This window comes from Puma concolor, chromosome E2 (assembly GCF_028749965.1).
Source record: "Puma concolor isolate L17-30 chromosome E2, mPumCon1.1.hap2, whole genome shotgun sequence".
NCBI lineage: Eukaryota > Metazoa > Chordata > Mammalia > Carnivora > Felidae > Puma > Puma concolor.
Genome location: NC_141681.1, coordinates 6,729,441 through 6,753,358, shown reverse-complemented (window position 1 = coordinate 6,753,358; position 23,918 = coordinate 6,729,441). Strand labels below are relative to the sequence as shown.

At 38.4% G+C, this 23,918-nt stretch overlaps 1 long non-coding RNA gene across 1 annotated transcript; it reads right to left on the bottom strand.

Annotated features, from left to right (window-relative positions):
- Positions 1-531: 531 nt before the first annotated feature.
- Positions 532-23,383, bottom strand: LOC147573336 (uncharacterized). Its single transcript, XR_015244636.1, has 4 exons — positions 23,114-23,383; positions 3,960-4,014; positions 2,505-2,640; positions 532-1,193 (listed from the first exon to the last, which is right to left on the bottom strand). It is a non-coding gene; the product is annotated as an uncharacterized LOC147573336 (long non-coding RNA).
- Between the last annotated feature and the right edge of the window lie 535 nt (positions 23,384-23,918).

Below are 23,918 nucleotides of genomic sequence, written 5' to 3'. Positions count from 1 at the left end.
TCATATATATTATAATCTTATAAGATTATATCAGTTTATTATTAGATTATTAGATTATATTATATATAATATATATGTATGTATGTATATATATGTATGTATATATGTATGTATATATATATATATATATATATATATATATATATATATATATAAAACTTAAGCCAATTTATGCCATTACTTTGGCTTTCTGTCACTCATACCTAAAGAGTCCTACTTGACACAAGGGGCATTGCAGAGAGAGTAAAAAGGATTAATAATTAGGACACAACAGGGCCTTGTCATGTCCTTCATGCATGGGAGGCTGGTTGGGGTCAGGTGGTCAAAGGGCCTTGTATGCCATCCTGAGAGATTGGAACCAACACCTCAGAGGGTTGGTAGAATAAAGCCATTCAGCATTCCTGAAACTCTGAGTTTGGCTTTTATAGCCAGAAGGTATTGGAAAGCACCCCCATTCTCATTGTCTTAGATGTTTCACTTCCATTGTAGTAAAATAATGGAACTGGTATTAGGAATGAAAATCCATAAACATCAAGAAGAATATGGATCCATGACCCATAAAGCTGATTTATTAAGAAAAATTTGCCGAGAAAACTTGATTGGTTTTATTGATGGAATGGCTAGAGTAGAAGATGAAAGGGTTGCAGTAGAAGTCATAGATCTTACTTTAGTAATGCAGCTGATATATTATTTCACAAAATTTTGCTTGACAAATTAATTCAAATTGGGTTGGCGGGGAGCTGTCTGCACAGATTGAGAGCTGGATGAAGATTCAGAAAGTGAGGTAATGACAAACAGTCACGGATGGAGATACTATGAGCTGCCTGATGTGCTCCTGGAAGGGTGATCTGGCTCTGGCTTCACTGAATCTCTTAATTCCTTATTGAGAAGAAGGGGTCTTTTGAGAAGAAGGTGTAACTACAGAATGGTCAGCCTTAGCTGACGGGGTCACTTACTGGATGGGCAGGGAAGGTCACTAGGAATTGAGTGACGTGGAGGAGGAATTGGACAGACTGAGCCTACTTAGGTTGAACTTCATGGGGAATGTCAGCAAGCCGAGCTCGCGGTGGGGCTGCAGAAGAAGCTAGGGATCTTGGCTGGAGTGGTCAGAGTGTGGACCATGATTATGATGATGATTATGTCTCTGTATCAGATGTCATCTGTGTCCAGATGTAAAGCGCAAATCCAAATGCCTATAATAGGGCCAGGTGGAGAGATGACAGAAAGAACGTTTGACCCATGCAGCAATGAAAATAAATGTAATTTGTCAACCTCAGTGAGTCTCCCAACCATGATGTTGAGTAAAGTTAGCTGGACCCAAAAGAAGACATTCGGTAAGAGTTCATGTCTATACAGCTCTCCAAAGTATGTGCTTAGAGGTACATATGTACACAGTAAAAATAAAGTGAAAAGTAAGAAAATGATTATCCCAAAGGTCAGCATGGGGGTGACCTTGGAGGGAGGTCGAGATTGTGATTGGAAGGACAGATAGGTCTTCTGGGGTGCTATGTTCCACTCCTTGACCTGGGACTTGATTACACAGATGTTGGCTTTCTAATTGCTGTGTAAACTGTGGTGCATTTTATGCACTTTCCTGAATATATGACGTATTCTACAATGAAAAAAGGAAAGAAAAAGGAGTTCAGGAACCCTCCAAAGGCAGCAGCCGCTGGTTAGTTCCAACGCACGGCCATGTGACAATGGGGTCAGTGGTGTCAGATCAAACTTTTCAAAGAAGTAAGATACATGAATTTTTTAAAAAAATGTGAAATAAACTTGTAACTAATTCCAAAATTATTTAGACATCATGTAAGCCGACAATGTGGACCAGATAAAATAGGTCTAAAGGCAAGACTGAGCCCATGACTGCCAGTTTATGACTTTTGTCTCAAAAGTCAAAGATGGAGGGAAGGAGAACATTTTTACCTGGCTGTATTTATCAGCTTTGTTTGCACTGATTTTTATCTGAGGAACTTTATGATAATTGCTAAGGCACTAGTGGGTCCTAACTAAGCACTTCCCAAACATGTCAGTCTTTCTACTTGCAGCTATTCTGTTTTAGCTGGCATTCAGAGAGTTTAAGAATTTTTCACAGTATTGGACAGCTAGTAAGTGGGAGGGCCAGTGTTTGAACCTGGGCTGATTTGATGGCACAGCCTGTGCCTTTTACTGATTTTGCAGGGGCTGTGAGTAGGCCGCAAACCTGGAGCCTCTTTTCTAGCCCTCTGCTCTGGCAGACGTCATTAATCCGTCAGTGCTCTTCCCTGCTATGTGGAGACCCGTCTCCTGTGTGCTTCACCCCAGCACTCCAGGAACCCATTCATAACTGATTGGACTTGGTGACTTAGATGAGATGCATTTACTCTTCTGACATCACGGACTACTTCTCCTGTGATTCAGGGTCAGGATGGACAGTTCCTAAATGGTGCTGTTAGCGCAAGTAATGTCTGTTACAGCCTGGTTCTTCAATAAAGAACTGGTCAACCTGTTGCTCTCTCACGGACCTGGATTATTTTTCCTGCTGTTGACATTGGTCCCGTCGCATCTGCTCCAGAACCAGGATGCTGGCTATGGGCTCTCCAGAGACTGACATGTCCTCAGTGCGGAGAAATCACCTTGAAAGCTGCTCCTCTCACTGTACTTTGAAAGAAGAGCATTATCAAAGGTGACTAAATGGGGTGTTAAATGATCTTTAGAAAAAGGGAAGGACAATGATGTACGTGACATCAGGTTAGTGCGGAAAGGAGAAAGGTGATAATGATGCATCCATCTCCTGTATCCTGGTTAGAGACGGACCCAACCACAGGGGCTGCTCCGAGAAACTGCAGACCACTGGGTTCTGGTGGAGCCTGAGGGAACACATGGCCCACCACCCTCATTTCACAAATGAGGGCCAGGGGTGTAATGTGATTCATCCAAGGAGCAAGGATGCTCTTTCCTTCACGCCTGGCCACTCTCGCCATGATAAGAACAAAATGGAGGGCAGTCGTTAAGAGAACTAGTCTTGAGTTTACATCCTGACTCTGTTACGTTCTAGCTGTGTGACTTTGGTTTCTTAACCTGTCGTCCAAAAGATGCACATAATAGCAGGACATATTTTATAGAGCTGTAGGGATTATAGGAAGAAATGCAGGTGAAAGTATGTATGTCTGATGCCTGGTGTGAAGCAAGGACTCAAAGGATATCAAAGGATATACACATGTATACACATCTATATATTTACATAAAACCCTCACATCTAATATTCTGGCAGGTAATATGCTGTAAGACCTGTATTTCTAAGGGCTTCAATAGTTAAAATTGACTCTTACTTCATGAGGTTGGATTTATATGGCCATTTCAGTTCTGGCATGTGATCGTAGAAGGACAGCACTGTATCTTTTATAAGGAAATATTGTGTAAGTGTTGCTGTGAGAGGCCCCTTGGCCCTGTGCTGGCACTGTTGTCTAAGACATAATGCTTCTTAGTATCAGAATGGCGAATATAAGTGACAGTTTTCCTGCATTGGGTATCTTTTAATAATAGTTGAAAGTTATTTGAAATCAGGTCTTTATAAAGAGAAAAGAAAGCTTCATTTAGAACAAAACAGATATGGGGTGCCTGGGTGGCTCAGTTGGTTAAGTGTCTGACTTCCGCTCGGGTCATGATCTCGCAATTTGTGAGTTTGAGCCCTGCGTCGGGCTCTGTGCTGACAGCTCGGAGCCTGGAGCCTGCTTCCGATTCTGTGTCCTGTCTCTTGGCCCCTCCCATGCTCATGCTCTGTCTCTCTCTGTCTCTCAATAATAAATAAATGTTAAACAAAAATGGAACAAAACAGATACTATTCATAGAAGAAAATGAACTAATGTCCTGATGACTATCTGGGGTCTTTCTTGGACAGCCATGGCCATATTGGTCCTAGTGGTGGGAGTGACTGAGCCTAGGCTTGTTAAGGATGGGGCAGTTAGGTAATTACTTACCTGTTTGGAGGAGCTGAGCATCCCAGGGTGGAGTCAGGATCCAGAGCTGAGCAGGCTATTTGAATGAGGGTCAAGGAGAAAGCAGCAGCCAGATGTGAGGCTTTGGGAAGAGACAGGGATTCCAGGGAAGGTGCAGGTCACAGAGCTTCCCATCGCCTGTGGGGTTGCTATCCAAGTTGTCACTGTTTGGTTGTTGTTGTTGGCCTTTCCCAGGAGGAAAGCATGTGTGTTTGGGGGTAGAGGTGGGAAGTCAGGGAGAGAAGGCTGCTGTTAAGGGAACTGAGTCAGTTTAGGCAACAAAGATAGACAGATGAATAGATGGAAATACACATAATAAATATATACTATTTAGGCAATAGGTAAGTAAAATAGGTAAGGTGATACAATAAGCAATGATATATAAGTGACAGGTATAGACAACATATAAGTGATAGATGGATAACAGATAAGTGGTAATAGAGACTAGCTAAATAGTTAATAGAGTGATGGATGGTGCATTGGTTTTCTGTTGTTGCTGTAACATGTTACCACAAACCTAGTGGCTTAAAACAGCACAGTTTTTCATCTCATAGTTCTATAGGTCAGAAATCTGGGCAGCTAGATTGGTTTCTCTGATGTCAGTTTCATGTGTCCAAAGTCAAGGCATCAGCCAGGCCTGTTGATGAATCTCCTTCCAAGCTCATTCAGATTGTTGCTTGAATTCAGTTCTTTCTAGTTATAAGACCAAGGTTCCCAGGGAGCAAGGGAACAAGTAAGGGAGTAAGTCTCTCTTACTCTTGGAATGTCTCCTGCTTCCCACTTCTGTCTCATTTCTTCTACTTCCTCATCTGCTTTAAAGGCACACCTGATTATGTCAGGCCCACCGGGATGATCCAGAATAACCTCCCTATTTTAAAGGCAGCTGATTAGAACCTTAATTATATCTTATAGCAGTAACTAGGTTTGTGTTTGTCCTATAACTAGGCTGTAGGAATCTTGGGGGACATCTTTATAATTTTGCCTATGACAGTTGGATGGATGCGTGAATGCATGGATAAATAGATAGCTAGATAAGCAGGCTATTGATAGGTAATAAATGGATGGGTAGCTAGCTAGAAAATGGATAGGTAGATATGTGAACAGATGGAAGTATAACATTGATAAGTTAGGTAAATACCAGTTCATGTCTGTTATATAATTACCAATGCTTCCACAAATAGAGTTTGGGTAGAGTTCTTATCCAGGAGTGAGCATGATGATGCCATCAAGGTCTGGATCTGATACTTCCTTTTTCATGATCCTGTATTTATGACTTACTTATATGGCCACCACTTACCACATCCTGGTCTTGTGACACTTTATAATTGAAGCTGATATCAGAGTTGGATAGAGTTTTTAGTGTTTGTAAGTAATTATCCTATTTTCCATCTCTGCTTATTTATTCTTTTTTAAAAAATGTTTGTTTACTTATTTTTTGAGACAAACACAGAAAGAGAGCATGAGTTTGGGAGGGGCAGAGAGAGAGAGGGAGACAGAGAATCCCAAGCAGATTCCACACTGTCAGCATAGAGCCCAGTGTGGGACTCGAACTCACAAACTGTGAGATCATAACCTGAGCCAAAATCAAGAGTTGGATGCCTAACCAACTGAGCCACCCAGGCGCCCCACTGCTTATTTATTCTTGATCCACTCAAAAACATTTACTACTTTGTGCCAGGCACTGTGAGACATACTAGTGATACAATATATAAGGCAGCTCTCACAAAGCCTATAGTCTAGGGGGAGAAACTGAGAAGTAAACTGGCAATACTGATCTCAGGCAACAGGTCCGACCAGAAGGAGAAATACAAGGTGAAACTCATCAGATGGGCACATAGCTTAGACTTTGGGAGTCTGGGAAACTTTGTAGAAAAAGCAACATCTAATCTGAAACCCCAAGAATGCATAGGGATTAGTCATATAAAGGAAGCGGCTGCCTTGAACACCAGAATCTCATCAACTCTAATTCAGTTGCGCTGGTTATTTCTGTTCCTAATTGCTACTGCACAGATCTGTGCATACACTGCACATTTAGAATGTGTTGGTACTTTCAAATGCAAATGTGTTCTACAAAAATGTCCTTTGCTTGTACAACTCAGCAAAAGTTCTCTGTGACTTTGGTGCTGGTGTGGGTTTTGAGGATTTTATTTTTAATTTAATTTTATTTTTTGCTCCAAGTGGGGAAAGGATTCAGTGTTTGTCAGACTAGGGGCTGCCTGGATAATTCTTCTCCATTACTAAGAGGGTTTTGGGCTCTGTCTGCCATTGCTGTATTCCCCAAGTACAGAGGCTGCTCTTTAAAGCTCTATTTGTAGAAAAAAATTCTGAGGCCACAGAGGTTTTTGTTTAGTTCTTCTCTGCTCCTTAAATATGGGGTCACACTGTGGGGGATAGAGCTGAAGGGTCTAGCAAATAAAGAACTGGGGATTCAAGCTCTCATTCCTTCTCTCTCCTGCCCGTCAAACTCTGGTTTCTGATCGTCGCCTACCTGACCACAGCATTCCAGTCAGAACTCCAGTGGTGTCTAGGGAAAAGTGGATCCTGAGAAAGGAGCTGAGATCATGGGAAATCATCTTCCCCCTCCCAGTGTTGTGTGACCTGATGGGTGATACAGGTTCTTGGAATTAACAGCATGTGAGCTTGTATAAGCCCCTCGCCTCTCTGCACTTCCGTGCCCTAATTCTTAACTCAAGGAAAAGAGTGGAATCAAGGGGTGGCATGTCGCCCTGGGTCAGAGCATCAATTTTACAGTATTTGAATCACAGCTTCACCCCTGACTGGCTGTGTAGCCTTAGGCATGGTACATAACCCTTGTGAACCTCAGTTTCCTCATGTATAAAATGGAGGCAATATTACGCTTTCTAGCACTCAGAGGAACAATGCACATCAAGTAATTAGCCTAGTGCTTGCTAAAAGCCTCTTGGTTTTAATTATTGTCAAATGTTTTACATGGCTCTGATTCCCTAATACAGCCACTTGCTTTAAACACACACACACACACACACACACACACACATACACACACATACACACACACACACACACATCATGATCTTGATTTATTGACCATGAAGAAATAGTGAGCTGTGGAAAAATGTGAAGCATAAAGCGGTGTTAAGAGAAGTTAATAATAAGCAAACAGAAGAGTGTATTTTAGAGGTTTAATTTTTGATCTTATTAACCCACTCTGGAAATTAAAGGGTAGATATGGATGTGTCATTATTTGATTTTGACAGTGGATTTTAAAATAGGGAGATGTTTCAAAGGCATACTTTCAAATTGTTTTTGAAACGGAATTTAGACTATCAAAATTCTGCCTGTGTGTGCCTTTATAAAAAATATATTTATGGATAGATAAGCTTTATTCCAATGTCTGCATAAATATGAGTTGATGTTGAACAATAACAGGTTTCTACAAAGGGCTAACATTTGTTTATTAAACAACAGAACTTGGTCCTGTCCTTCAGTTTGTCTCTGAATTCAGTTGATTGACACCTCATTATTAGTAATCCACTGTCAGAAATCATTTTCACCACATAAAGAATCTGCAGGCTTTGGGTGGCACTTAACCACTTAACCACTTCTCACCCGTGTATGTTTTTATATTAGCAATGAAATATTGATAGTTTTAGAATGGAGACTAAAATATGTCTGTAGAAAATGATTACAGATGTTGGTAGTGATGAAAAAGGTGGCAGTTTTTGAAGAGAGAAAGCTTAGTTTTTAGGAAGGCGGCAACCGAGCATGCGGATACCTGAAGGAGTATCTCTCAAGAAAGAGATTAAGGATAGGCTAGAAATATGATTGATGGAAGAGTGGAAGCGAGAACAAGTGAGATGGTGGCATTAGCCTTGAAGAGAAATAAGAGGCTTTTCTTCTTTGAAACAAAAGTAGAGAAAGTGAGGATGGTGTAAACGTGCAGAAGGAGGAAATTGGGGAATGGATGTCCCATTCCTGGATGAATTGAGGTGAGAATTTGGATGTGTTTGCCAAGGATTGGAAAAGGGCAGTCAAGTTTGTTAGTCATTGGAAACAAACAAAGAAACAAAAATGTGGGAAACTAGAGATGATGAATAGAGTTCTTAAATTTATTCTTCTAACTATTATTTATTATTTATGTTATGCTGGGAGCTAGAGATAAAGCCGTGAATAAAACAGAGGGTCCCTGATCTCATGGAGCTTGTTAAAGGAAACTGGTATGTTTAGCCTGAAAATGCAAAGACCAGAGAGAATGCCAAAGATATATCCATATATTTGAAGAGGTGCCAAGCATGTATTGGGAAGAAGTCCTGCCTGTTCTATGTGTTACCAAAACAGATCTAAGACCAGTAGGTACAATTTATAGGAAGCAAGATCTTGACTCAAAATAAGTGAGAAATGGGTGCCGTTGGAGGGAGGGAGTCGCCTGTCATTCTGAAGATATTCAAACAGAGAACAGGTAGCCATTGGCCATGATTAATAGAGATAGTTTGAGTGTTAGAAGGCAAGTTGCAGTTGATGAGCTTTTAAGACACCTTACAACTCTGTGAGTCTGTGAATCACTGGGTGTCATCGCACGATGTCACTTTCAGAAATTATTGCATAGATTGTCATCCTGCTTGAACTGTTGTCACTGTGCATTTACTTTATTTTAAGGGATGGGAGGAACCTGGTAGAAGGTACAAGTCTATTTCCTTTAAAGTAACTACTCTTCTATTTTCTTGTGATTAAGACATTTATTTAAAACCAGGCTTGCTAGTAAAAAGGCATATAATCACTGGTTCTCTTCAGCCCCTGTCATGACAGATTAGCATTAATAATTTAGAGAACAGCAGCATTAAAAGTAATTACAAACTGTCAGAAAGATACAAGAAATATGACATAGTTCATAGCTTCTTTTCAGACCTCAAATATTATTTGAGGGGAAAAATAATTACATTTTCCTGTTCATTTCCTAATACAAATAACTTAGGAAATCTCATAATTCTTGAAATTTGCAATTAATTCATTGAAAAACTAATGTCAGTTTGAAAAAAAGGCCTCTTTGGTCACAAATTTCCACTGTGGAATGATTCCTTAGGGCATATTCCCAATTTCCTTGTCAAGGCTCATTTTAAATGCATTAACATAGCAACATGAATAAATCAACTAGCATTTAAAAATATAAATTGTCTAAACTTCCTTTAATTGTGCACGCATTTAGCTTTTTCTTCTTTGTCTATCTAAATACTACAATATCTTGATTTAGATGCAACTCCATACAAATCTATCAGAATCTAGTAAAATTCTTCCCTGTGAACTTTTGTCCAACCTAAGCCTCTTTTGTTCTATCTGTCCTATCCAGTGCCACATCTCATATGAAAAATGAGAAGGGTGTTAGTATTAATTTCTTAATAAAATTTGTAAGTCCTCTTCCACGCCTCTTCTTTCTACAATCCTTTCTTCTTCATTGCATGTACATTTACCCTGAGAAGAAAAAAGACAGAGTGGACACTGTCACTCTGTGCTTCTTTATTATTCTAGACATAGAAGGGAATTTGAGTATCATTCACTTAGAACCTAGATGCTAAGACACATATCTTGTGGTAGTCATGTCACTTTATGTTTTGTTGTTTTGTAAAAACAGAAAACTCTTAGTAAAAATCGTTGTTAGGATTTCAGTGGAACAGTTTGACCTCAGGAACAGAGTGCATGTGGCCAACAGATCCAAACATATTGGAATGAGTTGTTGCATTGATGTCCATGATCTTTTTACCCTTAGAGTACCTGGCATATTGCCAGGAAACAACAAATGTCAGGAGACGGCCAAGGATGTCACATGGAAAATGAGGGAGGGAGAAAAGAAAGAATACTACTGCATTCTTAATATTTGTTGGCTCAAAAAGTCACCATTTTATAGGACATATTCTTTAAAAAAAATTTTTTTTTAATGTTTATTTATTTTTGAGAGAGAGAGAGAGAGCATGAACAGGAGAGGGGCAGAGAGAGAGGGAGACACAGAATCAGAAGCAGGCTCCAGGCTCTGGGCTGTCCGCGCAGAGCCCGACGCAAGGCTCGAACCCACAGACCGTGAGATCATGACCTGAGCTGAAGTCAGACACTTAACCGGCTGAGCCACCCAGGCGCCCCAGGGCATATTCTTTAGGTAGAAGGTCATCTGGGTTAGTTTACATGCTATCTTGTGAAATACTGGTTTAGATTAGTTTTATTTGTATCAAATTATTAGAAGATTAATTGGGTTAATATTCTTTTGAAAAAGAGAGCTAATTTGACTCCTCAGTATGTACCATAACTTGCACATATGCTCTTACTCTTTCCTGTTCCCTTTGTCTCTTCCATGACAACCTGTACTCTTTGGGAAAGTTACTTTTCATATAATGGTTTATAATGATGTGGATGCATTAGATTACTTGGGGATAAGACTTTATACTACCGCCTTTTTATAAAAAGTCCTCTATTGACAGAGATGCATATACACATATATTTTTTTGATTTACATCCAAATTAGTTAGCATATAGTGCAACAAAGATTTCGGGAGTAGATTCCTTAATGCCCCTTACCCATTTAGCCCATCCCCCCTCCCACAACCCCTCCAGCAACCCTCTGTTCTGCATATTTAAGAGCCTCTTATGTTTTGTCCCCCTCCCTGTTTTTATATTATTTTTGCTTCTCTTCCCTTCTGTTCATCAGTTTTGTATCCTAAAGTCCTCATATGAGTGAAGTCGTATGATATTTGTCTTTCTCTGACTGATTTCGTTTAGCATAATACCCTCCAGTTCCATCCAAGTAGTTGCAAATGGCAAGATTTCATTCTTTTTGATTGCTGAGTAATACTCCATTGTATAGATGCATATATTTTGAGATAAAAATTATGTTAGCCTCTTTAAAAAATTTTTTTTAATGTTTTATTTATTTTTGAGACAGAGAGAGACAGAGCACGAGCAGGGGAGGGGCAGAGAGAGAGGGAGACACAGAATGCAAAGCAGGCTTCAGGTTCTGAGCTGTCCCAGAGCCCATCATGGGGCTCGAACCCACAAACTGTGAGGTCATGACCTGAGCTGAAGTTGGACGCTTAACCAACTGAGCCACCCAGGCACCCCATGTTACCCTCTTTAACAACTGATATAACACAGCTCCCTATGAGGAAAGCCTTTAAAAATACTCTTTAATGTTTGCTTATGATACAGGTCATTCATACTCACCGTAGAACAGTTAGGATAAAGAAAACCAGATGATCACAAAGAAGAAAATGAAAATTCACTATCCAGTGGTAATAACTATTATCAAGTTGTGTTTGGCCTTCTAAAATTTTTTCATGCACTTATATCTTTTAAAACAGTGAATCATATTGTACAGGCTCTTTGGGATCAGCTTTGTTCCTTCAACACTGTATAATGGATGTCTTCCCTTATTGACAAACATGCAACTTTATCTCTGTTTCTAATGACTACTTAATTTAAGCCATTGTTCTTTTTTTTTTTTTTTTAATTTTTTTTTTCAACGTTTTTATTTATTTTTGGGACAGAGAGAGACAGAGCATGAACGGGGGAGGGACAGAGAGAGAGGGAGACACAGAATCGGAAATAGGCTCCAGGCTCCGAGCCATCAGCCCAGAGCCCGACGCGGGGCTCGAACTCACGGACCGTGAGATCGTGACCTGGCTGAAGCCGGATGCTTAACCGACTGCGCCACCCAGGCGCCCCTAAGCCATTGTTCTTAAAGCATGCCCTATCATTGAAAATTCAGATAATTTCTACTCTGTTGCCATTAAAGAATTCTGCGATGGACATCCTTATAGTTCTCCCCATTCCCCCCTCTGCGTTCATTTAAGACACTCTCAGACGTCCAGGTCTGTCAGGGAGTAACTGCCATCCCAGACAGAAATAGAGTCAAATCCAAATCCAATTCTTAGTGCTGTGTGGGCAGGGTCTGACCAAAGGAAAAAGTGAACCAGAAGGATGAAGCTGTGGGCCAAGGAGAGTCTTCATCATATTTTACTCTTTCTGCTGAACGTCTTCTCCTTCTGTTAATTCTGTGTTAATAATGGTGGCCATCTACATAATCCTTTCCGTAAGAAAGTCATGGATTTCCTCAGCCATAGTTATTGGAGTGGACATTACATTTACCCTGAAGGGTAGTTGACCTTGTTAAAAAAACAAAACTATCTATCTATCTATCTATCTATCTATCTGTCATCCAACTATCACCTATTTTATCAATCTATCTGTATGTTTGTCTAGCTGAAATTTGTAAATAAAGCCAAAAGAACCCACCATGTCCTTTCTTCTTTTTCTTGGTGCAGAATTTTATTTTTTTCAGCTTTATTGAGATATAATTGACATATAAAATTATAAGATGTTTATTTATTTATTTTACATGTTTATTTTTATTATTGAGACTGAGAGAGACAGAGCGTGAGTAGGGGAGGGGCAGAGAGAGAGGGAGTTAGAATCTGAAGCAGGCTCCAGGCTCTCAGCTGTGAGCACAGAGCCTGATGTGGGGCTCAAACTCAGGAACCACGAGATCATGACCTGAGCCGAGGTCTGATGCTTAACCGACTGAGCCACCCAGGTGCCCTCATACTGTAAGATATTTAAATCACTGTGATGATTTTACATTTGCATATCCTTTCAATGTCATGCTAGAATACTCAGTAGCAAGCCCACCTAAAGTTTATTTGACTATTTAAGGCAGGGGTCGGCAAACTTTTTCTATAGAAAACCAGGTGACAAATATTTTAGGCTCTGCAAGCCATATGGTCTTTGTCACAATTAATCAATTTTGCTGTTGTATTGGAAGCAGCCACAGACAGTACATAAGCAAATGTGACTATATTTCAATAAAACTTTATTTACAAACACATGAGACAGACCAGAATGGCCCATATGCCTTAGTTTGATGTGTCCCTGCTCCTGGGGAATGTAATTTTGTTTGACTTACTATTTACTAATAACTGACAAGGTACAAACTGTTTTTGTCTGGTAGAGATGCAAACGATTTATGTGCAATAGAAAGAAATAACCCCAGTGGTTATGCTTTTATTGCCTTGTAGGACACTAGCTAGTTTAGAATCTGATTTAGCAAACTTCACCCAGCAGTCCCCCTCCTCTGTGTATCGATTTCTGTATCCAACTTTGTCATCCTGCTGGTTCTCTCACTGATAAGTTAAATAAAACTTTGGCATATGCCCATTGTTTATATGGGAATCATGTTATTAACTTTTTGAAAATTGTACTTCGACAGCCTGACAGCCCTTAAGAAAAAGAACTTTGTAAGCAGCACGACCTTCAAAGGTCAGCTCAACCTTGCATCTGCTGTTTTCTGCCAACAGATCTCTGGCTTTCTGTTTGTCTCTCCCTTGCTGTGACCAGATTACTTACTGTCCCTGTGGCCTCACCTTTTGTCCCTAAGAAGCTCCACTTTTTGAGGACAGGTCATCCTCATCGACAGAGGGATAGTCTTGTTTCTAAACATTTGTGACAGTTCTGCTAAGTACATGCTGTGGCTGGTGGGATAGTTCCATTAGCAACTCGCTTAGGAAGAGTAACACATTTAGCTAGATTATTAAAAAAAAAGTCTTCACACTTTTTCCTGTTCCAATTTCATCCTGAAAACAGAACCAAGCCTGTTAATGCCCTTAGGGTTTGGCAGAGAGCCTTGTATTCAAGGGTCACACTGCAGCATACTGCCTTAGGGGTTCACTGTCACCTCCAGGGACCAAGCATCTATGCTCAATATCCCCTTCTTGCCCAGAGCTTTGCCATGTTTTTTTTTTTTTCCCTTTTTAATAAGCTGTTTTGTGGTTACTGAATATAGGATGTGCTTCTCCACTCTTTCCCCGCAGCATCTCATTTGATTCCCCCCTGCCACGGCCGTCCCAGCTACCCTACGAGGCTACCACTGTTTGTGTTACCACTTCCTTGCACCTGCTGCTGTCTATCGCTGTTTATAAGAGAGAGATCTGAGAATTCAAAAAAGGCTAGTAACTTGCTCAAGGTCACATGGCCAGTAAATGGTAGAGCTAGGGTTTTGATCTAGTTCTGTCTACCCCCAAAACTCAAGCCCTTAGTCTGTATTGTATGGTCTCCCCAACTTCCCTCTCCTAGATCAGCTGCCTGGGCATGTCCTCAGATCAGACCTAGTTTCATTCTTGGGCCTTTATGATGATGACAGATAAGATTATGCTAATACTAAAATTTATTTCTTCTTTTTCTTTTTTAAAAATCAATACTTTAGTTGTTTTTTTTTTTTTTATAGTTTTAGGTTCACAGCAAAATCAAAGGAAAATTACAGAGGTTTTTCATATACTCCCTGCCCCCAAACATGCATAGCATTTCCTATTATCAATATCACCCACCAGATTGGACTGATTACAATTGATGAACCTACAGTAATCCATCATAATCACCCAAAGTCCATAGTTACATCATAGTTCACTCTCAGTGTTGTACATTCTGTGGGTCTGGACAAATGTATAATGACATGTATCTATCATTATGATATCATACAAGAGTAGTTTTACTGCCCTAATCATCCCTCTCTCTCCTCTAATCTCTGGAAACTACTGATTTTTTTACTGTCTCCACAATTTTATCTTTTTCATAATGTGATATAGTTGGAATCATAAGCATGTAGCCTTATCAGATTGGCTTCTTTCACTTAGTATTATGTATTTAAGGTTCTTCTCTGTCTTCTTATGGCTTAATAATGCATTTCTTTTTTTTGTTTTTATGTTTTGTTTATGGAAGTAATGTCTGCACCCCATGTGGGGCTTGGACCCACGACTCTGAGATCAAGAGTGCACACTCTTCCAACTGAGCCAGACAGATGGCCCTGAGTTTCTTTTTAGTGATGAATAATATTCCATTGTTAGGATGTACCACAGTTTATTTATCCATTCACCTACTAAAGGACATTTTGCTTGCTTCCAAATTTTGGGAAATAGGAAGATAGCTACTGCAAATATCCATGTGCAGGTTTTTGTGTGGGCATAAGTTTTCAACTTCTTTGGGTAAATACCAAGGACTACACTGGCTGGACTGCACGGTAAGAGTGTGTTTAGTTTTGTAAGAATCCAGCAGACTGTCTTCTTAAGTGGCTGTGCCATGTTACGTTCCCACCAGCAGTGAATGAGAATTCCTGTTGCTTCCCATCTTGCCAGCATTTGGTGTTGTCAGTGTTCTAGATTTGAGCCATCCTAATAGGTCTATAGGGATATCTCATTGTTGTTTTAACTTGTGTTTCCCTGATGGCATATCACATGGAGCATCTTTTCATGTAATTATTAGCATCTACATATCTTCTTTGGAGTGGTGTCTGTTAAGGTCCTTCGTCCATTTTTAGATCGGGTTGTTCGTTTTTTTACTGTGTAATTTTCAGAGTTCTTTGTATACTTTGGGTGAGTCATTTACCAGATAGGTGTTTTTCTTTTTATTTATTTATATTTTTTAAATGTTTATTTATTTATTTATTTTGAGAAGTGAGGGGCAGAGGGAGAGGGAGAGAGAGAATCCCAAGCAGCTCCATGCTGCCAGTGCAGAGTTCGATGAAGGGCTCCATCCCATGAAGCAGTTGGACACTTAACTGACTGAGCCACCCAGATGGCCCCAGATGTGTGTTTTTAAAATATTTTTTTCCCCAGTCTGTATCTTATCTTCTCATTCCCTTGACACTGGTTTTTGGTTTTGTTTTTTTTACAGAGCAGAAGTTTTTAATTTTAGTGAAGTCCACCTTATTATTTATTTTATGGATTGAGCATTTGATGTTACACATAAAAAGTCATCACTATACTAAAGTCCTCTATATTTTCTCCTATGTTATCTTCTAGGAGTTTTTTTTCCAATTACATTTAGGTCTGTGGTCCATTTTGGGTTAATGTTTGTGAAGGGTGTAAGGTCTGTGTCTAGATTCATTTTTCTACCTGTGGATGCTCAGTTGTTCCAGCATGATTTGTTGAAGAGACTATCTTTTTTCCATTGAATTGCTTTTGCTCCTTGGCTCCTGTATTCTCTTCCACTGATCTATTTGTCTGTTCTTTTACCAGTGCCACACTGTCTTGATGACTGTAGCTTTAAAATAAGTCATAAAGCCAGATAGTGTCAGTCCTGCAACATGTTCTTCTACAATATCATGTTGGCTATTCTGAGTCTCTTGCCTCTGCATATAAACATCTGCAAAATTACCTGGTAAGATTTCAATTTGGATTGCATTGAATATGGATCAAGTTGGGAGGAACGGTCATCTTGCCAATTTTGATGCTTCCTATCCATGAATATGGGATATCTCCTTATTTATTTAGTTCTTTTTTGACTTCTTTCATCAGGGGTTTGTAGTTTTCCTCATATAGACCTTATACATATTTCATTCAATGTATACCTAAGTATTTCATTTCTGGGTGCTAATGTAAATGCAACTGTTTTTAGTTTCAGATTCTACTTGTTCATTGTTAGTGTATAGGAAAGGAGTTGACATTTGTATATTAACCTTGTGTCACACAACCTCACTGTAATCACTGATTAGTTTTAACTTTTCTTGTGAATTATTTTGGATTTCCTATAAAGGTGATCATGTCATCTGAGAACAAAGACAGTTTTATTTCTTCCTTCTCAATCCATATACTTTTAATTTCTTTTTCTTGTCCTATTGGACTAGGTAGAACTTCCAGAATAATGTTGAAAAGGAATGTTGAGAGAGGACATACTTGCTTTGTAACTGATCTTAGTGGCAAAGCTTTGAGTTTCTCACCATTGGATATGACATTAGTTATATTTTTATAACTATCCTTTATCAAGTTGAGGAAGTTCCCCTCTTTCTAGTGTGCGGAGAGTTTTTATCATGAAAGAGTATCAAATTTAGTTAAATGCTTTTTTCTGTGTATTGATATGATGATGTGATTTTTCTTTTTTAGTCTCTTGTTGTAATGGATTACATTAATTGACTTCCAAATGTTGAATCAGCCTTGCATACCTGAGATAAATACCACTTGGTCATGATGCATTATCCTTTTTATACATTGTTGGATTTGATTTACTCACATTTTGTTGAGGATTTTTGCATCTGTGTTTATGAGACATAATGGTCTGTTTATTTTTTCTTATAATTTATTCCTTTGCCTGGTTTTAGTATCAGGGTAAAGCTGGCCTCATAGAATGTGTTAGGAGATAATCCTTCTGCATATATATTCTGAAAGAGATTATAGACACTTTGTATAATTTCTTCTTTAGATTTTGTTAGAAGTCACTAGTAAACCCATTTGGGCTTGATGCTTTCTTTTCATTTTGCTTTAATTTTTGTGTATGGAGCTAGGTAGGGGTTGAGGTGTGTGTGTGTGTGTGTGTGTGTGTGTGTGTACAATGTATGTGTATATATATGTACATGTGTATGTATATACAAATACATGTATATTTGTATGATTTTTCTAGCATCAGTTTGTTGAAAAGACTATTCTTTCTCAACAAACAAACACGAAGACTATTCTCCATTAAATCACCTTTGAATCTTTGTAAAAACTCAATTGTCCATACATGTGTATTTCTGGGCTCTCTATTCTTTTACATTTGTCTTTTTGTCTACCTGTTCACTGGTACCATACTGTCTTGATTGTTTTCTACAAGTAGTCTCACAGTTGTAGTGTGAATCTTCCCAAGTTTTTCTTCCCATTCACAGTTAGTTTGGTTATTCTGAGTCTTCTGCATTTCTAAATAAATTTTAGAACCAGATGGTGAATTTCTAAAAAAAAATATCTGCTGGGATTTTTATTAAGAATGGTTTGAATCTACATATCCATTTGAGAAGATTTTACATATTAACAATGTTGAGTCTTTTGATACATAAGCATGGTATCTCTCCATTTACGTAGGCTTTTAATATTTCTGAACAATATTTTTGTTTTGTTCAACAAACCATTATTAAGAATGGTTTGAATCTACATATCCATTTGAGAAGAAGATTTTACATATTAACAATGTTGAGTCTTTTGATACATAAGCATGGTATCTCTCCATTTACGTAGGCTTTTAATATTTCTGAACAATATTTTTGTTTTGTAGTTTTCAGCATACATGTCCTGCACGTTTTGGTCAGTTTATCTCTATGTATTTCATAATTTTGATGGTATTGTAAATAGTATTGTTGTTTAACGTTAAATTCTGATTATTTGTTACTAGTATGTAATACAGTTTTTAAATATATTGATCTTATATCCTTAATCATTCCCAAACTCTTGGATTAGTTTCAGAAATTTTTTTGTACATCATATGAGAATTTTTCTTTTTACATAGTTGATCGTGTCACTGGTGAATAAGGGTAGCATTACTTCAGTCTCAATGTTTTTATTTATTTATTATTATTATTATTATTATTATTATTATTTTTTTTTTTTTTGGCCTTATTTCACTGGCTGTAACCCCAGGACAATGTTTAATAGAAATGGTGAGATTGTATATTCTTGCTTATTCCTGATTTTAGAGGTAAAATATTTAGCTCTTCACCATTAAGAATTATGTTAGCTACATTATTTTAGTAGATATCCTTATCGGATTGAGGAGTTCTGTTCTTAGTTTGTTGAGATTATTTTAAAAATCAGAATTAAATGGTGGATTTTGTTGAACGCTTTTTGTGAATCAATTTAAATTATTAAATGGCTAAGTTATAAAATTTTCTATCATTAATTACTTTGATTTTCAAATGTTAAATAAAACTTCTATTCCTGGGATAATCTCACTTGGTCATGATGTATTATTATTTTATACATTGTTGGATTCAATGTGCTCATATGTTGTTACTATTTTTTTCATCTATATTCACGAGAGACACTGACCTGTGGTTTTCTTTTTTTTTTTTTTCCTTTTTCTTTTGCAGTGCTTCTCTTTCTCTTTTGAAGCTGAGTAAAGGGCCTCATAGAATTAGTTCAGAAGTATTCCCTTCTCTTCAATTCTCTGGAAAAGTTTGCCTAGAATTGGGATTATTATTCCCTTAAATGTTTGGTAGCAGTTCCTTTGCAACCACCTGAACCTGGAGTTTTCTTTGTGGGAGTTTTTAACAACACATCTGTTTGTTGTTTTGCTATTTAGGTAATCTAGCTCTTCTTGAGTAAACTTGGAAAGTTTGTGCCTTTTGAGTCATTGGTCCATTTCGTCTAAGTTGTCAAATCTATTGGCATAAATTGTTTACAATATTTTCTTATTATCCTTTGGCTATATGTAGAATCTTTAGTGATGTCACCTGTTTTATTTCTAATATTGGAAATTTGTGTCTTTCTTTTTTTCCTGATGGCTAGATTTTTTTTTTTTTTTCAGTGTTATTGAGCTTCTCAAGGAACCAAGTTTTGGTCTTATTGTTTTTCTGTGTTGTTTTCTAATTCACTGATTTCCATGCTGATGTTTATTTCCTTCCTTTTGCTTACTTTGGGTTTTATTTGCTCCTCTTTTTCTAGTTTTTGTGGTGGAAGTTGAAGTCGTTGATTTGAGACCTTTCTGTTTTTCTCATATAAGCATTTTAGTGTTATAAATTTTCCTATAAGTACTGCTCTAGCTACATTTAGCAAATTTTGAATAAATTGTGTTTTCATATTCATTGAATTGAAAATACTCTTGGTTTCTTCTTGACTCATTATTTAGATTTTTTTTAAAAGTTTTTTTATTTTGAGGCAGGGAGGGGCAGAAAGGGAGAGAGAAAATCCCAAGCAACGTGGGGCTAAAACCCATGAACTGTGAGATCATGACTAGAGCTGAAATCAAGAGATGGACCCTTAACTGACGGACCCACCCTGGTGCCCTGACTCTTGGGTTATTTAGCAGTATGTTACTTAGTTTCCAAATATCTAGAAGATTTTCGACATCTCTTTCCGTTCTTAATTTGTAATATAATCCCACTGTGGGCAGAGAACACACATTATATGACTTGAATCCTTGTAAATTTGTTGAGACTTATTTTTTGGCCTTTAATATGAGCTGTACATATTAAAAATCATGTACAGCTGCAAAGAATGTTTACTGTTGATAAGTGTTAAAGTAACGTCACTTAGATTAAGTTGGTTGAGTGTTGTCTAAGCTTTTTTTCTTTTTTCTTTTTACTGATTTTCTGTGGTTTATCGATAATTAAAAGAGGAGTATTGAAATCTTTGACAAAAATGACACTTTATATTATTTCTCATGGAAGTTTCCATCACTTCTGGATTTACTTGGTTTAGGTATGTGAATATTTAAAATTGTTATATATTCCTGATGAATTGACTTCTATCATCTGAAGTGGCTATATTTAATTTTGGTGAAGTTTTTTTTAAACTTTGTCTGATATTAATATAGCCTCCTCATTTTTAAAAAAGATTTTATTTTTAAGTAATCTCTACACCCAACATGGGGCTTAGATTCACAACCTTGAGATCAAGAGTCACATGCTTTTCTGACTGAGAGCCAGGTGCCCCTAACCTCTTCCTTTTAATCTCAAATAGTATTAGCATGATATATATCTTTTCATCAATTTGCCTTTAATTTTTATATTTAATATGAGCTTCTTATAGGCAGCATGTAATTGGGTATTACTTTTTTTGTATCCAACTTGACAATTTGATTTTTAATTGAGGGATTTAGGTTATTTACATTTAATTTGAGTATTGTGCTTGGGCTTACATACATATATTTGGGCTACATCCTTTTCTTTGTTTTCTGTTGTCTCCTTTTAAATCCTTTTTTACTATTTTTCCACTTTGTTTTTGGATTAATTTTCCTGATTCCATTTTTTGTCCTTTGTTGGTTTATTAGCTATAACTTTTCATTGTGTTATTTTAGTGGTTGCTTCAGGGTTTAAAACTTTACATATATGTGCTTATATATGTATGTATGTGTATGTGTGTGAATACTTTAAGCAGTTGTTTTAATAAATATTTAAGTGATAAAATTAAGTGGTGAGAAAAAAATTATTGTATTTATACAGGCAGTTAAAATTTCTGAATCCAGGTTTATATCTGGAATAATTTTTTTTCTTCATAAATGACCTTTTAATAATTTTTGAGTTACAAGTCTGCCGTTATAAATTCTTTCACGTTGTGGTGTGTCTGAAAAAGTATTTGGCTTAGATTTTTTTTTTATTTGATTGTGGTTGTCACGCAATGTTACATTAGTTTCAGATGTACAACATAGTGATTCATCAGGTTTATACACGATGCTATGCTCACCACAAGTGTAGCCACCATCTGTTACCATACAGTGCTATTATCATATCATTGACGATATTTCTTATGCTGTGCCTTTTATATCTTGACTGATTCATCCCATAGCTGGAAGCCTGTATCTCCCTCTCCTCTTTACTCATTTTGCCCATCCTCGTAACCCCCTTCCCTCTGGCAGTTATCAGTTTGTTCTCTGTATTTACAGATGTGATTCTGATTTTTATTTGTCTATTCATTTTTTTTTTTTTTTTAGATTCCTTATATAGGTGACATAATATAGTATTTGTCTTTCCCACACTGATTTGTTTCACTTAGTGTAATACCCTCTAGGCCCATCCATGTTTTCTCAAATGTCATGAGCCCATCCATTTTTTTTTTAAGTTTATTTATTTATTTTGAGAAAGAGAGAGCACAAGTCGGGGGAGGGGCAGAGACAGGGTGAATCAGAATCCCAAGCACGCTCCCCACCATCAATGCTGAGCCCCACACAGGGCTCGAACACACTAACTGTGAGATCATGACCTGAGCCAGTATCAAGAGTCAGATGCTTAACCGACTGAGCCACCCATGTGCCTCCCATGGTACTCCATCTTGGCCAGAAACAGAAATCAAACCAAGATACTATTCAGTTAAAGGAAGCTATACTAACAAATATATCTGGTAGTAGGCATAAACTAGACTGTCTCAGACAAACTGGGATGTGTGGTTACTCTGTATGTATAAAGTACCTAACCTGAATTAATTCAATTAGTTTAAACAGTAACTCTTTGGAATAGGTGATAGCAGTTAGCTTCATCCACCCATGAGATAACGTGAGGTGGGTAGATGTTAACTCAGATTCCACAGGCAAGTTGTAAGTGGTGTAGCAGGGATTTGAACCCAAGAACACTGCTCCTGAGCCCAGGCTGATTGGCATTTGTCACCATCACTACTGTCAACACACCTTGGGAAGGTTAGAATTAGATGATGTTACCTACAAGACCCAGTTTCCAGTAGACCCTGCATCAGCGCTGGGCCCTGGGAGCCTTCTGAGGTCCAGATCTTTTTTTGTTTCCTTCTTTATTGATTTCATGGAAGCTCTGAGCTCTGTTCCCCTCTCACCTCTTCCATCCAGTGTGGTTTGCTTATTTCTCCTGCCAGTTAACCTGAGGACTGGGACTCAGCCTAGTGTCTCCATGCTCCTCTGACCTCAAAACTGGCATCCCCTGCTGAATCCTGATCAAACCACGGCAGGATGTGCTGTGCTTATTGAGTTTTGTATCTGTCCTTGAGGTGCTGGTTCCCTTGAACCTATTGGCTACCTGGCCAACCAGCTCTGCCTCACTCACCCTCTCTATCAATCTCTCTGTTGTCCTCCTGTCCCCTCATGCATCATACATATTATGACACCAATTATATCTCATAGACAGACTACTATAGTAGTCCCCTGAGAGATAAGGCCACCTTAGCATTGAACACACTCATGAAACTAAACTCCCCATTTGCATTCAGTCCTGTCTCTTCCATCAGTCCACCAGCTGGGGGGAAAAAGCCACATCAAGCAGGCCGATTTAAAGCAGCACACTGATTATACAAGCTTAAGCACTTTTCCTCCAAGTTTCCCCTTCCCTCCTTCCCATCATTCAGCTCTCCTCCTCTCTCCCTGCCCATCACTGTCTCTGGAGGCCACCCACAGTGGTCTCTTCTTTGTTTCCCTATCTCTAGTCGGCCAAGGATATGCCTTTGTTCCCTTATCTTGCCTTGTTCAGGAATGTTATCTGTGTGGAGGCCTAATTTGTTTCATCACCTCCTTCACCTCCCCAAGACCTTCACTCCACTGCTTTCTTACAAAGGTCAACTCCAGTCCCCTCTCTCAGGAATTTGCTCCTTATCTATGTAGCAAGGATGCATTTTATTCCCCAACACCATGGGGCAAGACATGGCACATTCCTGTAGTTGTGTAAATCAAGTTTAATCTGCAATAGCAGAAAATTCAATCTTTGTCCTTACCTGAGATTCTTCTACTTCCTACTTCATACAGTCCAGCAGAGGCTCAGAAAGTCTTTGCAGGGCAGCATTACCAAGGAAGGGTCCACTTGCCTTGGCCTACACGGGTCACCACTTACAGGCTCATTTTTCCAGCCTTGAAGTTCACTTGAAGGGAAAACCCTGAGGTTTCCATGCCAAGCTTGGGCATGGCTCTGCGGTTCTTGGGACTAAAGCTTCCACTGTTCAGTCACGACCCCAGCCACCAACAGCCACCAGGCGTGGACCAGCTCATGTGGGAACTGCAAAGGACTTTGTGCTTGTTGTCTTGCTGAATAAATATTTACCTGTCTTCAAATCAAGTTTCCTGAAAAAGCCCAAGCATCTAACTTTCCCTTCTGTCTTATAGTATAACCTACTGTAACATTTCTCAGAGAGGCAAGGCTTTTGGAAAAAAATAGCTAGGAAGGACATTTTCTTCTCTGCCTGGCAGACCTGCCTTTTTTTTTTTTTTTTTTTTTTTTAAGCTCTGGCCCACTAAAGCACAACCAAGGCAACATTATACAAAGAAGGGACTACCTTTCTGAGTATGCAAGAGAAAACTAACCTACAGTAGGGAAGACAAAACACACATTTATATCTTTATATTCTGGTTCCTGTTACTTGTTAGCTACATGACCTTGGGCAGGTCTGATTTTCTTTATCTATAAACTTGGGATTATAAAAACTCTACCTTCCTACTTCTTAGGGTTGTTTTTGAGAATTTAATTAATGGAGGTATAAATGTGTAGGGCAGTGCTGTAAAGTGTTAGCCATTGTTACTATTTGC